General features: G+C 41.1%; 1 protein-coding gene across 4 annotated transcripts in view; it reads right to left on the bottom strand.

The window, feature by feature from the left end:
* ZNF521 (zinc finger protein 521) overlaps positions 1–15,368 on the bottom strand; it is a 233,429-nt gene that overhangs the window by 12,047 nt on the left and 206,014 nt on the right. The window lies entirely within an intron of this gene.

Genomic DNA, 15,368 nt, shown 5'->3' with positions numbered 1-15,368 from the left:
GAATCTTTGCTATTGGAGGGTGATTCATCATGCCACAGTGCACACTTACATAAATTCAAAGGTAAGCTATAAACAAGTACCCACAGCAATAGTGCCATGCATAAAGGGGCAGGCAACAGGAGGCCTGCTTTCTAATCAGTCCTCAAAGGAACCTGCCATACAGAAGTGGCACTTATTTTAATTTAAAGCTCTCACAGTTACTTTACCTTGGCAAAATTTATAAACTAGTAACTTTAGTAAACAGACTGGCACTCCAAACAGAAAAACAAAACCAACACAACGGTTCAGGCCCACAGAGAAAGCAGCTTTCCCAGAAAGGTACTGTCTTCAACAATGAGATAAAACATTTGTTTGGGGGCTACTTACGGTCCCTGATGTTCAGTAACAGTTTTGTACCATACCATTAGCATCAGCAAGATCTGTACTGTCACTTCACTGTGGTCTATAGTCTATCGTCCCTGCAAATCTTCTCAGCATCTTAACGCATTTTACACACCTGTATATTTGTGTTCTGGTCAGCTCAACCAAAGAAATATTTCTGGATTTGAAAGAGCCTACTCTGGGGATATGGCTTTCCCTTAAAATGTCATTAAATTGTCAGGGCAACGTGCTTTCAAAATGTCAGTTTAAAAACATATTTAATATTTGCAATTAAAGCTCACATTCTTTCTCATCTCTATTATTTTTGCTTCTCAGTAACTGTTAAAAATTACAAAAATTATACTGTTCTCCATTTACATACATGAAGAAAAAAAAGAAAACCAGAAAGCATAAGGGCTAAGCAGAAAATCTCTGTAATACGTGCAGCAAAATACCGGATTTTTTTTTCTGTTATATCCTAAAACACACCACTTTGTAGAAAGTTTCTTTTCAAATCAAAGCAATACTACAGTAAAACAACTGCAGGCAAAATTTCTAAGACACAATGCAGTTTGTGTCAGAACGCTCATCACTTCAGGCTGACCTGTCAAACTATCTTGGGGAACACAGTAAAAAGGCAAATCTGCAAGTTGGTAAGAAACTTTTGAATGATAAAAAGTATGCATTGCTCACAAACAACAGAATGCTGTGCAGTGTTAACTGAGCTGTACTGACGCTTACAGCAGATGTCCATCCCTTCCTACTGCTTATAGGCACACCTGCTTGGGCTGTGCTCCTAAGACCGCTGAGAAGGAGCCAGCATTTTGAAGCTCTAACAGAAGAAACCAAACAAAAAATTTGTGCTCAGATGAGTGATGTGGAATAGAGATCAGAATTTAGTACTATACACAGATACCTGCTATCAGCAATAGAGCTACGTTGTAAATTCGATATGGGTGAAGTCGGCAAGATGACATTTTTGAACCTTGGTAGGCAATTTCTGGGACCTACATTTTCAGGAGATTCTCAGCACCTTGCAGAATCTGACCCCTGCACCCAACCCTCTTCCTTAGGGGACCCAGAATGGTCTCAAGGTGCCTCTTTTTAGGCATCAGGGATTAACATTTTGGCCACAGGGCTTTTCCAGAAACTAACACAGTTGTCAAGACAGTCTACAGAACTCACCAGAGAATCATTTCCAAGGGGTTTTGAAATCACCACTTTTCACAGATATATTTCTCTATTAATTTCTGCACAACAGTCCAACATCTGCAGAGACTTATCATTCTCGGCTAAATTGTATACATTTTCAGACTAACTCCTATACAACCACTGTATATTTTTGTAAATCCATGCGGCCTAAACACTCAAATCTTGGGCCACCATAGTCCTCAGTGCACGTTAGAGCATTCATAAGGCTGCCCGAACTTATACCAGCTTGTAATAGCCCCCCCGGGATTTTTATATCAATTAAAAAGCCCTGGAATTCATCGGAGTCTGAGACACGCCTGTGAGGACCAAAAGGGAGTGATACAGAACCAGCTAGCAAAATAAACAGGAATTGCTGCGTACTAAGGGAATCCTTGGCTGTCTGACTAAGGTACCTTTTATAGTGGCAGGGGATGCAAATTGGAGCCTGAGGATCTCCACTTTCATTTTCAAAGCACTTTGCAAACATCAACCACTTCACCTTCACACCATTGCTCCGAGGGAAGTAAATATGTACAGTTCCAGCATCCTCTGTTTTCTGGAGGTGCAAAGAAGCACAGGGCATTTTTACAGGCACAGTCTGTGTTCACACACAAAAGGGAGCTTTTGACAACCTCTTCCTTCGTAGGCAAATGAGTTTCCCAAGGCCACCAAGGGAATTGGTGGCAGAACAGGGATTACTGGAGAGATCCTGCTCTCCAGCCCGGTGCCAAGTCCACCCTGTCTCCCCTGCAACACACCAAAGCAACTTGCTGAATTCCAGCTGTACGCTGCTTTGCTGTAGAGGACAGATTACTGCATGTCATCCTCTATAATCTCTCCTGTAAGAAGGATTCTACACGCTTCCCGGGGACCCCCCCCTTTGCTTCCCCCCACAAATGGTGGCAAGGTTAGAGACAAGTTGTTTTCTCAAGGCTGAGATTAAAAACGGCTCTGTGTTTTGCTAAGCATTCCTCTGAAGCATGGGCTGCGCGTGCATGTGTGTCTGAAAACGACCCCAATGAAAGGAAGGAATGAGAGATGCTAAACAATGCTGCGCAAAGTTGCAGACTGTTCGGCTACAGGCCAGAAAATGAATCCAATTTTTCATTCTGTCATTATAAATATTTCAGTGCAAATGGTACTGATTTTCTGCAACTGTGGTTAAGCAAAGGGCCTCCGAGTGAATATTTAAGGGGGGGAAAAAAATAAAAGGAAAAGAAGAAGAAGAAGGAAGGGAAAAAAAGAAAGAGAAAGACGAGGGAGGGGGGAAAATTAAGGTTAGCAACCAATTAATTTCAAACTTTCGCTGTAAAAGATTCTGGGAAAAATTCTACAGTGATGCAGTGTGTGACTCAAAGAAGGAGGAAAAAAAACATTTACTCTGCTCTTCTTCTGACAGTTTCTCATAAAATATCTGCAGTCCATCTATCTTTTAGTACTCCAGGCTCCTCTGGAGAGCAGAAAATAGTAGTTTAAAGCTCACTTCAGTGCCAGTCTGCAGGAGATTGCTTTCCACAGGACCCCTGCTGATGGAGGCCTAGGGGAAGAGGCCCAGGAGTTATTCAATCAGTCCAAGGCTCTGGGGCGGCCGGGGCTCCTTTGAGGGCTGATTATAAAGCTGCCCTCCTGTTGCCTGCCTCCGAACAGAACGAAATGAGCAGCCTCTTGCTGAGCAGATTCTGCAAGAAGGAATTTCACCTGTCATAGAGTTTGTCAGAATTTCAGGATTTATCTTGGTGTAAAATTAATAAAATACCAACTAGGATTTCAGCCTGACTACTCAGCTGTGTCATCTCAAAGTGATCTTTCACCTAAAAAAACCTGGACACAGAGCTACTGAAGTCATTCTTGCCCTACTTTTGCTCGGGAGCTTCGGCAGGATGCTATGACTGAATAACAAAACGATTAGAGGTGGATTTCCTGACAATTACACCCAACGTCAAGTGCTGGGTGGGTGCTACTGTCCTAACGCGTGACCTTCCACCTTACTTTTGTGGTTCCTAAATCTCCCTGGAATAAGCTAGGAATCTGAAAGAGAAAAAGATCATTTCTGCAGTTTATAACCTAGCAGGTCCCTTATGGCAGCACATCTGTTAAGTTCATACACTGGTATTCCAGGTCTGGATTTGATTTTAAGTTTTAAAGCAATACAAACAACAGACTACATAAGATTACATTCAGTGAAACACTGCAAATTAATATTGCTGTGACAGTCAAGTACATGGTCTTTTAACCATATTCTGAGTCTAATATAGCAGTAAGGTGCCAGGTTGATAAAGCATCATCTCAAACCTCTGTGAACTGAGTTCTGTTCTTTCAAAGCTAGACAGTCTCACCGGTCTTCTGACAGTGCCTTAGAGCAATAATAATAATAAAAAATCTTCGTACACTACCTATGTAAGTAAGATTGTGCTAGCTTATAGCACTTGGTCACATTAATTTCAAGTCTCAGGTAGCATAGAAGCAATTAACTTGCAGCCTGCAAGAGAGCTTTTCAGCTAAAAGAGGAGATCAGCTTGTAGAAAATAAAACAGTTGTCAGCTAAGCCAGCTGATGGGTAAATAAATATTATTCAATTTACAATGCCGTCGGTTCAGATCTTGACATGGAGAAACAGAGATCCACTGTACCAAGAAACAGCAAAATATGCCCAGATTGGGAACAAAGATGCATTTGCCATTAATAGCTCTTACCCTACATTGTGGCAATTTCCGTACACTGTTCAAAGCTGTTTGCTGTATGAAGTAACAAATCTACCTTTCCATTTGCTCGTCAGCATTTTCTAATGAGAGCTTAAAACATACGGTAACATATCCCTTTCCTTCCTCCTCACCCTTTAAATGACAATTCAACATTAATACACATCATAAAGCCACCTTTACCAGGCAGTAGTAGTCTGACAGTTTTAACACCAAGAGATCTCACAGTAAGGAGAGAGAGAGAAAGCACGCAAGTGAATGCACAGATGGTGGGAGGGGACACAGGGTGCTCTCAGCAGGCTACAGTAGAGATGCATTAACTCCACAGAGGGAAAAGGGCTTCCCACCAGTACAGTCATGAATTATAACTGAGCATGGGAGTGAGTTCCTAGTGCCTGTCTCACAGCAAATATACTGTTCCATTTTCCTGCACAACCACCTTTCACCTTTACAAACGCAAAGCAAAGCAAAATGCACCACTAATATTTAACAATATCACAGGTTCTTTATATTACATAGCACACACCTATACACACAAAGTATTGGGGGAAGCAGAGTATTCACTGACAGAGTATCCCCAAGCAGATTTACACACCCATGATCAGTGCCTGTGTCTAGCGATTCTGCTGCAAAATGAGACTATAACAATACAGATAGATACACAACTAAAGCTGCATGTAGAAATGTGTGTAACTCAGCAGTATTGGTTCAGAAGAACTGAATCATCTCTTTCTCTCCTCCCTTGTTAACAGGGTGGAGGACACTCAATTTCAGCTTTGAACACAAAGGAAGCTCAACTAAAAAAATAATCATGAGAGCCTGCAAAAAATAACTTTTTCCACTCAAAATCATATCTCAGCCTCAGTTTGATCAAAGCATGGTGAACCTGGCCCAGATAACAGGTAGAAAAGCTAAACCTAAAAGCTGTTCCTCCTGGTTGGGGTTTTGTAATGGACAGCTCCAGTTGTGTAGCCATCTGCATCTGAGTCTTTTTGACTAATGTTTGGAATGGAGTAATCTAATGATGCTCTTTTTAAAAAAAAAAAAAAAAAAAAAAAAAGAGAAAGAAAAAAAAAAGAAAAAAAGAAAAAGAAGGAAAGTCATCACTTTTGAGCCAAGATTGCTGTTTACTGGAGTTTCCTGGATGTGTCTCTTTATGAATCACTGACCACACCTTGTTTTCACAAACTATCTGCACCTCCTCCCTAGGGGAATTCATCCCCTCCCAACTTTCCTCCTACTCAATGAACCTATCAATGGAGAAAACTTGTTATTTTAGGCAGCTGAAAATTTGACCAATTTTAAAGGATTCATTTACCATGCCTTTCACTTTCGTTTAAATCCTCAGTGTTCCTGTTCTAAATGACAGCACCGCAAGCACTGCTTTTAAGCACTATTCATCTTGCCTACCACATCTCAGCCTTTCACACAGAATGCTGCTCTCTCTCAAACAATGGAGCCTTACTCGGTTATAGCTTGAGGGCAGAGACTGTTACTAGCTGTAGACTTGCTGCAAATATCACAATAAAGGATACAAATGTGAATTTCTCTTAAAATACGGGTTCAGCTCTGGAGGTACCTTGCTTCAGAAAACTCTGTCAAGAGCAAACAATACATCTTTCTCCAAAATGCACAGCAGCCACCCAGTTGAAACAGCTTTTCCAAATGATCTAACGTGTCAATGGAATCAGGATGCTTGTGAATTTTATACTTTTCTCCACTTTGGGTCTCTAATCGATATTTTAGCTTCCTTCACACTTAACATACTCAATCTTGGTTTGGCAGCATGTCTTGTGGAACATTAAAAAAACCAAAGAACAAACATCCCCCCCTCTCTCTGAATCCCCGGAGTTTGAGGAGATGCAGGGCTACCGAGCTAAGCTCTGTGATGGAAGAAAGTAGGGTTCAGACTACAGATCTTAAAAGCTGCCAGGTTTGCTGCTACCAAGCCCCTCTACCTATGCTTTGGGACACTGAAACCATGGAGGGGTGAGGATGCTGGGGTATACAGGAGCCACGGCAACCTTCTGCCAGTGCTGTGGAGGGAAGAGGCAGCAGATCTTGAGCAGCAAACTTTCAGTGATAGTGTTGTGCCATCACTCGTTGGGAAACCGCAGGACCAGTGAAGAGTGGAGCCAGGAATGAAGAGCTTATTCATGGGGATGGAGTGAGGGGGGCCAGCAGCGGGGTGGGGGGAAGGGAGGCAGATTTGCAGAACTGGCCATGAAGCTCCTCAGTACACCATAGCTGGATGCTTCATAAAGTCACACTGATGGCAGTCCCGGAGATGGCCATCTGTTGTCAGCTCTGGGCCAGATGAAAGATAATATAACGGCAGCTACTGGTAGCTAACAGCAGGGCAGTTGTAGGAAGGAATGCGTCCTAGAATGAAGAAGTGGTGCTTCCTGTTTAGCACAGAAAATCAGTCATCGATATCAACTACATTAGCAAGAAATTAATGGATGGACAATTAAGAGAACTGAACTGATCTACCAGGGAAATTATTCAAATGCAAACAGAGTGCTTATTTCCTCTGTTTACTCCAGGTGTATGAGCCAACTGATCTGACTAATGGCAAGGTGTAGGCTGAAACGTTCAGGGCACAGATGATAAAACCTCATTTTCTGCAAAGGGCAGAATTCCATTTCTAATGATTATTTGTGGGTCAGGGAATACATTTACTGCTTTCCCTGCCCTCAGTCTACAACAGGACTCCCTGATGTTCACAGAGGTTTCTACAAGGACTGAGGTTAGAAATTGGCCTTTCTGTAATAACTGAACTTCCCCTTATTATTATCATGATTTATTTTTACAAGTGCCTTATCATTATTATCAGCATCACTCAGCAGAAAAATGTCTGCCTTCCCAAGCACTATTATTTCTATCTTGTTTCTTTCTTTGCCCCATAATCTCCTTCCTACTTCTCTTCTACTCCTTTGCCTTTCATTTCCTTCTTCTTCTGCCTTTCTGTGCATTTTCCTTTCTGCAGCAACTGCTGATTTGCTTCTTTAGGCTGAAATCTTGCACACATCTCTGCTCCATTTGTTAAAACAATCAGAAATCATGATGTTAATGTTGACATGTAACGTCCCTGATATGTTTCAGAGTCAACACCTAAAAAGACAAAGGAACAGTGGAGCTTTTTTTCTGATTGCCGTGGTTTCATGCTGCTTTCAGACTGGAGACAACAAACTTCACTTAACAGATTTGCCTGACGCAGTCATTGCAGTCACAAGGATTAGAACTGTACTATCTTACCTGATTCTGCAGAATCTATTTAATGTTGACCATACAAGGCAATAAGGAGAACAGATCCAAAGTATGGGTTAACCTTTTTTGTTGCTACTGATTTTTTCGAAAATAGATACCTATATTTTACAAAAAGAATTCAAGCATACAAGAGCATAAACAGGAAGGAGTAGGCAAAATAGGGACATAGATTCAAGCATATACACATTTGGGTATGACTCTATCCCCCTTGAAAGAGAAGCAATATACATTTTTGCTTATTTTTGTACGGGTTCTTTGTGGGTATAGCTCAGTACTTATTTTGGACAGTATATTTATCTTCCAATCCTTTGCCATTTTACTGTTCCTTAAGTCTGAATTTCTTTTCAAGATTAAAATGGTTTATTTAAAGGCAATATTCATGACTTAACTGCTACACTGTCTTTGTCAATTAATTCTGTAATTTCATCAATAATATCACTCAAGCATCTGAAAAAACAAACACATAATAGTGATTCAGTTGCTCCAGAAATTTAAGGAACTTTCTCTCAGGGAATGTATAAAAGATGTTGTGAACACATTGTTTCCTGCTTACTTACAGGAAAAAGCGCGGAAAGTTTCACAGGCTGACTGTTGCATGTAGAGTCACAAATATATGGAGTATGTGGCGACAAGTAAGAACCGTTAATACTCAGCCCATCTTTGTCAAGCACTATTTAGTGAAATCAAAATGGTCCCTGAAAAACTCTGGCACTTTGGGCTTGGTGGGCTTTGCAAGGTGCTATAAATATTCATGAGCTAACAAAGTACCCACAGGGAGTGTTTACATTTGAATAGGCCAATCAAAGGTGGGTGAACTCACAAGCTTCAAACCTGGAAATTCCTTATTTAGAAAAGAATTACCGCATGAAAACCTAATATGGCCGTAACACCCCCCAATCCCCAGGAGGGAAGGAGCACTGGAAGGGAGTTCAAAGTATTTTTTTTTTTTTTGGTATTTAAACTTTGTTTGACATTGACGCAAAAGACTTGTAGGGGAAACACTTTGAAGGTATGTCCTTAAAGAGCTAGTGCATGAGTGCCTCCACCATGCTTCTCTTGATTGCCTTTTTGAGAAAATTTGCAAAGAAAATAATTCTCCCTTCTAGGGAACGAAGTCTCAAGTCTCAGGAACACAAGCCTGAATGTTTTAGATCTTGGAAGACATGGAAAAATACTCAATGCACGTACTGGTGCACACTAATATCCATATATCTGAAACAGAAAGCACAGTAAGGGTTCAGGAAAAAAAAGCACTTGAACTAATAATACTTGCAATGCATGCAGCTCTATCTAGTTCCCTCAAAACATAAGCATTAATTACAATCCTAGTATCTCTGGCACACGTATTATTATCATCATCCTCACTCACGAGATGGAGAGCATGCACGGTTAAGTAGAGCAAGTTAGTACCAGACCTGGCAACTGAATCCAGCTCTCCGGACTCCTAGGCATTTGCTCTGACAAAAGCAACCTGATTGCCTGCTAAGGACTAAGGCCAACATTACTGAATGTGGCGCCTGTATTTAGGCACCAAAAGTGTTATGCTGAAACCCTAAAGGAGGCTATGGCTGCTCAGCACCTATGCTTTTATCAAGGTTCCTAACTTCAGGCATTTATGACCTGATTTCCTGATGTACTCAGCACCAGCATCTTGCACTGGCCTTAACTGCAGCTGGAGGTGCTCAGCACCCTCTCAGAAATAGGCCATTGAGTTTGAAAATGTTGGCCTAAAGCTTTGATTGTTAATTGGATTTCAGGTAGGCTTCTTTTTAAGAAATGCTGACAAAGTTATTCCCTGCTGGCTCCTGGCCTTTGGGGCCTAGTAAGCCAGCATCTATGTTCCACTCCTCACCCTAAGAGTTTGGGGACCTAGAAATGCCAGAGCTAATCTCCAATTTCACTTAAAAAAATGTTTTGAGGCCTTTTCTTTGTGAAGAAAACATCCTTGAAAATCTAACTTCACCTGCAGGTTTGAAAGTTTTGTCCCTGTTTTTGTGTAAAGAGTATAAATTATTCATAGTCTCCCCTGCTGTCATGGAAGGCTTGCCGTTGGGACCTACATGATACACAGACTCAACTACTGTGGGGGCCTTGGCAAAATAATCCTATACGGAGGTAGTGGTGCTACTGCTGCTATGGCTGATGCTATTCCCACACCAATCTCTTTCCCAGCTGGCCCCAGAAGGCCTCTGCCACAAGGAGACAACCCCAGCCCGGGTTAATTAGCAGTTTTCTCTAGCTGACCCCCAAATGAGAGAATACAGAGTTTGAATCCCAGCTCTGCTACTGTCTCCACTAAAGGTCTCAGTCAAGTCTTTTAGTTCTTGAAATAGCCTAGAGCTTGCTTAGTTCTGCTCTGGCTCAGGTCAAGGGCATTTTAAAGGCTGTTTTAAAATGTTGAGATCTTTGGAAGCATTTTACAATGCAGAGATTTTTGGAAAAAGGGAAAGTTTAACCCTTAAAGAAATGAGGAAGAAACTGGAAGATTAGTTTCAACAGTGCTAACCTTGGAACATGAAAATGTTAAAACTGGACATCCAGAGAGGGACAAACATAAAGCTACATAAATCTTCTGGAGACTCTTCTATGCTGCCTCTGCCCTGCTCTGCTTCAGCTGCTTGCACCGGGAGCTGAGAATGTTCTCCTGCTGTTTTAAGCGACATGAGTAACATCTGCTATGAGTGCTTCATTCTTTCTTTCATCCTTTCCCTGGGGAAGGAACTGTGTATTTCATTTTGGAAGAGCTCTGTTGTTGTGGGTTGGGGTTTTGGGGAAGGTTTAGAAATCTACATGCAGGTACGCGTTTATATGAGAGAAGGGAGCCTTTGGCACCTCTAGGTGCACCCTACTCTTAGAAGCATAAGTTGAGTACATTCATGGTAATACTTAACTGCTGTGGAAGTGTGTTCCATGCTTCCAGGCCAGCCTGTGAGAAAGTTCTAGCTCCTGTGCAAACAAACTTCAGCTCTTTAATAAAAACACTCACAAAGCAAGGCTGTCAACTACCGCGTTGTCACCAAATGGGAAGAACTTTTCAGGTGATCTCTGACATGTGCTGGACCCACTCCACCAAGAATATTAAGGACTGAGTCTTAGAGCACAACTGGACAAACATGTAGGAAGGCAGTGTAGACAGCAAGAGAGCAGGTTGAATATGCTCCTGGTCTCCTTTGCTACTGAGGAACAGTGCTGCAGCTCTCTGTATTAGCTGGAACATCCTACAGACTGATGGCTTCAAGCCCAGTCTGTACTGATGGAGTCCAGACGGGAAGCAGCAAGGGCGTGAATCACTGAGGCCAGGTCCCTTTTGAACGGGATGGGAAGCAACTGCTGATCCAATTATTTCTTGCCCTAGTTTTCATGTCTGTAAGGCGGGGACACTTAACTACCCCAGGGGCAACTAATTATTAGTCACAAAATGTTAAGTAAATGCTCTAATTCACTAAAAAGAGATATAATTTTTGTACTGGGCAAAATGGCCCTGAGAGGCCATGTAATCTTGACTAGTATCATATTCAGAACTAACTATCGTCACTGATAAAACACTGATAAAACCTGTACAATTATTCAGCAACTCTACCGGACATTGGTATCTCTCTGACCCAGCAACATCTAAAAAAAATCTAAAATTAATCCATTCACTCTGGGTAACACCCCACAAGAGTGTCCCATTCCTCCCCACAAACACCACGATATGTTGTGTTGACTATGGAAGTCACACTAGGACTGGGATTAGGAAAGGAATGGCTACTCCTCATCAGGGACAAGGGAAGCACAAACACCTAAGCCTAAGCACAAAGACTAAGGCAAAAGAAACAGACACTGGAAATAGCATGAGGACAAGAAAGGGAAGTTTTAATAGGCACAAATTACTTTATCATAATTTAATGAAAATTCAATATTAAGTTAAATTAGTAATAAGTTTTTTTGCTTCCTTATTAATTAGAAGTTCAGTATTATGGATGATGAATGGAGAAGACTTCTAGTTATATCCACCCTGCACAGCGAACTGTATGGTCATACTCCAGGTGTTCAGTTAGAAGAGTTCCAACTTTTGGGAGACATATAGGCACCCTATAAATACACCTACCTTGCAGCTTCCTTATCTGATACCTAGATGGGATATGTTTCTGATTTTAAAGATTGTTACAAGCCTATTTCTGAAAAGCCCTTATTGTATTAAGCATGTCTTATTAAAAGCTTTCCATTCTAAAGAATAAACATTTTTAGGGACATACTTTTTCAACTCCATTTCAGAAGCATAAATACACCACATAGCCTTTTGAACATATAAGCATGAAAATTCACAACTCGGAACACTCTTTAAAACATCAACTTCTAACTGTTACAGAAGGTTTCCATTTGCTTTCTTTCTATGGAGGTAGTATCTCCAAAAATTTAAAGCTGGTTCAATAGCTATGGAGCACAAAGCCATTTAAAGGAAGTCTCAAAGGTGGGAGAAGAGCGAGCTATGGAGATGATCTTAAAATAAAGAGCAAATTTCTGTAAAATCTCATTATTTCAATTTAAAGGTTGAGTAATACATAGCAGGTTTGATTTTCAGGACTGGTCATTTACTGTCTGTTCTCACCAGAACGTGGTCCTATGGGATTGTCTTGCATTCCTAACAGGGGTCTGGAGTGAAATCATGGAAACCTCTAACGACAGTCCTACTTGTTTTTTGCTTTGACAAGATTGGTAATGAGGGGATAGTAACTTCCCCGAGGTGAGAGGAACGTAGTATGTGGGGATTCTTATGTTCCTATACCCTACTCTTCCCAGAACAGGAGTCAGAAAATGCTAAGCAAAGAATCGCACTGGGCCAAACACCAAGTTAAGCATCACTATAATGCATTTATTTTCTGTATCCCTGAATTCATTCCCTTTAATTATCAGCTGTACTATATGTGTGGATAGGGCTTCTATGCTATTGTGTTCTGCTCTGCTCTACCTTGTTCATGTTCTTACTCTGCCCTACAGCCATGGAGTGCTGTCCGTGGCTTCTAATCTGAGATGATTAGCATCTATCATGCATGGGAGATGCACTTTAGATGCATGTTTAAATTAAAAGCACGGAACTGTTCCTGATAGAGGGAATAAATACACCATTATGCTGCAAGCCCCAACACAAACCACGATAATGTGAAAGGAGAGAGAAACATAACCCAGAGGCTAGTTGCCAAAGATTCCACTGCTTCAGCTGGTAGATAGCCTGAACAAAGCGATGCGTCCTAGAACAGGTTTTAAATGAGAGTGGGCTCGAGATCAATGTATTTTCAGCAAAAGCAGACTCCAAAGGTCAGTACCTACTGCTCTGCCTAAGTGCTTTGCTGCCCTTTCACCAGCCTGGGTAGATAACTGGAGGTAAGAGCAGAAAGCCAGTGATTCCAACAAATAAATGCAAATGGCATGACGATACTGCATTTTTTTAAACATAATGCATTCTCAACTGGGGTGGGGCTACCCAAGTTAATTAAAATAATAAAAATAATGAACTAAGTGAATAAGAAAACGAATACCTTTTCCTTTTTGCAAGTGTAGATAAGCCAGAGAGAGGCTGTCTCTAAGGGTATGGAGATGTGGTCTATTAAGAGCCTTCTGCAGCATGGAACAACCAACACACTGATTGTCCCCTAGCCAATGTAGAGCATAATTTGTCTCTCTGTAGTGACATCCTTTTGTGCCCTTCACTAGAAAACCAGGTGCCGCAGTTATGCTGAAGTTTTAATGAACTAGGCTTAGATGGAGGGAGCAAAATCTTGCCCTCAGTCTTGGGCAGGGATGAATTTTGAGTGGAAAAACATGTGCTTTTATTATAATAAAAAAGCTGAAGGCAGCTGCTTGGGACTCCATGTATTTTGAAATGAGAGCGTATTTTAGGGGGGATAGACTAGTAAGGAGGTGATTGTACATGTCACAACTACACCTGGATCTCCGTATATTTTGCATCTTCAGAATCCAGTTACCTATTCTGCCTTTTTAAAATCCAGTCTGAATTCTGCTGTTAAAACTAATTTCTATCCTCTTGTTCCCGTTTCTTTATTTTCATAATTGTCTTTTGCAAACCTGCACCTTCTCTCTTGCTGAGTTGTTTTTTTTTTTCCTTTTGGTCTTTCTTCCCTAACAATCTCTCCTTTCTCTTTCCAGCAACTGCTCATGTCCCTACTTCTCCCTACTTCCTCATTTTGATAAATCAGTGATGAACAACAGAATTTGTGAAAAATCAGTAAGCCAAAAAGATTTAAATATTTTTTTTCCTGAAAAAGCAGTTTCACCTTTGTCGTGGTTTAACCTCAGATGGCAACTGAGCACCACACAGCCGCTCGCTCACTCCCCCCTGCCCCGGTGGGATGGGGGAGAGAATCGGAAGAGTAAAAGTGAGAAAACTTGTGGGTTGGGAAAAGAACAGTTTAATAATTGAAATAAAATAAAGTAAAATATCAATACTAATAATAGTAATAATAGTAATAATAATAATAATGATCGAATATACAAAGCAAGTGATGCACAATGCAACTGCTCACCACTCGCCAACCGATGACCAGCCAGTCCCCGAGCAGTGGCCCCCCCAGCCAGCTTTTCCCCAGTTTATATACTGAGCATGACGTCACATGGTATGGAATGTCCCTTTGGCCAGTTTGGGTCAGCTGTCCTGGCTGTGCCCCCTCCCAGCTTCTTGTGCACCTCCTCGCTGGCAGAGTATGGGAAGCTGAAAAGCCCTTGACTAGTGTAAGCACTACTTAGCAACAACTAAAACATCGGTGTGTTACCAACATTATTCTCATCCTAAATCCACAACACAGCACTGTACCAGCTACTAGGAAGAAAATTAACTCTATCCCAGCTGAAACCAGGACAACCTTATTGGAAATACTTAGCAAAAAAGCCCAACAAGTATTTTGACCAAAAAAAGCAAAGAAAATGATTCCACAAAACCCATGCTGTGAAAGAAACACATACAAAATTAGTTTCTGACCTTTCCTCATTCCACTCAGTTTCTCCTTTATTTTTCCCACAAGTCTAATAACTTTCTACACAACCCAGATCATTTTCTGACTTCAAAACTCAATCTTCCCTCTTCCTGTCCATTACTATGTATGACTGTCTTTTTCCCTAAATGTCTAACTTTTTATTTTCTTTTCCTTGTCCTCCTTTTCCATTTTGGGCCAGAGCTTGCATGCAATACCTGGCATGGACAATCAACAAAACAGATTTGGATCTATTAAAAATAAGAGAGGGATAACAGCACAGGCACCTTGAAGTGTTACAGGTATGGTACTGCAGGTACTACAGGAGCTCCCATGACCTAGGGGTCCACTGAGAAAGAGGTAGGGAAGGCTATCAGAAAGGCTTTATTCCATATTGTTTTCATGCAGAAAGAAATTAGGAAAGAGAAAATGCAGTGCAATTGATACAAATACCAATCTCTTACACAATGAATTCATGCAGGATTTAAATGCTCTGATTTCTTTTTTCTCCAAAGAAATATTTCATATCATCATGCCAAACATTAATATCAGGTTTTCAGTGTGTAAAACTTTCAGTAAGTGAAAAACTAAATGGGCATATGTGTGCACATGCCTCACTAGCCTTTCGCCTTTGTTGAGGAGATGAAATCCAGCTCTGGTCCAAAGCAAAATTAATTGTGGACACCTTAGTCAAAGGACTTAGAGATGGGGGCCCACGCTATAAAAAACTACTGAAAAAAACCTTAAGTGCGTAAAAATCTCTTCATTCCAAATAAAAATCACATGGCGGATGGTGTAGGAAAGGCCTTACTGTACAAATACTTCTCCTTGTTCCACCCATCCAGACCATCAGAGACCCTGAAAATTTTTCCTCTGTCAA

The sequence above is a fragment of the Aptenodytes patagonicus genome, chromosome 2, assembly GCF_965638725.1.
Source record: "Aptenodytes patagonicus chromosome 2, bAptPat1.pri.cur, whole genome shotgun sequence".
NCBI lineage: Eukaryota > Metazoa > Chordata > Aves > Sphenisciformes > Spheniscidae > Aptenodytes > Aptenodytes patagonicus.
Note: the sequence above shows the minus strand (reverse complement) of the source record. Positions and strands in the feature narration are given on the sequence as shown.